The sequence below is a fragment of the Morone saxatilis genome, unplaced genomic scaffold (genome assembly GCF_004916995.1).
Source record: "Morone saxatilis isolate NCDOM2014 unplaced genomic scaffold, NCSU_SB_2.0 Contig1, whole genome shotgun sequence".
Classification (NCBI taxonomy): domain Eukaryota; kingdom Metazoa; phylum Chordata; class Actinopteri; family Moronidae; genus Morone; species Morone saxatilis.
Genome location: NW_023339651.1, coordinates 20262203 through 20262612, shown reverse-complemented (window position 1 = coordinate 20262612; position 410 = coordinate 20262203). Strand labels below are relative to the sequence as shown.

The window sequence follows — 410 nt, the reverse complement described above, 5'->3', positions numbered from 1 at the left end:
AATCCTACACACTGGTCCTTCACATTTCAGACACAAAACACTGAAATTATCCGCATACAACAACACTGTTTGCAACTATTCTGAAATTTTAATGGCCTTGCTTTGTAACAAACAAGTCATTTTATACCTACTCTTACTTACAGGGTAACATTATCCATAGCTCTGTAGTCACATGTGGAGCATAACTGTCTTCTATTACAATGGTCAATTTGACACAAGTAAATTTTTCTTTGGAGCATAGAGAAGAATTTCTCAGTGCAGTGCAGCACTGCTGAGTGCTGTATCTTCTGCAGGGGAATGTAGGTCACACAGCCACTTTGTTGAGCTGTCACAAATGGAATCAAGATCAATGACATACAGCTGCAGATGCTGTCAACCATGCATTGTCATCAGATAGATAGATAGATAGA

The 410-nt window shown here is 38.8% G+C and overlaps 1 protein-coding gene across 5 annotated transcripts in view; it reads left to right on the top strand.

Annotated features, from left to right (window-relative positions):
- The window catches only part of wu:fj29h11 (protein NO VEIN), a 41536-nt gene that overhangs the window by 29997 nt on the left and 11129 nt on the right, over window positions 1-410 (top strand). The window lies entirely within an intron of this gene.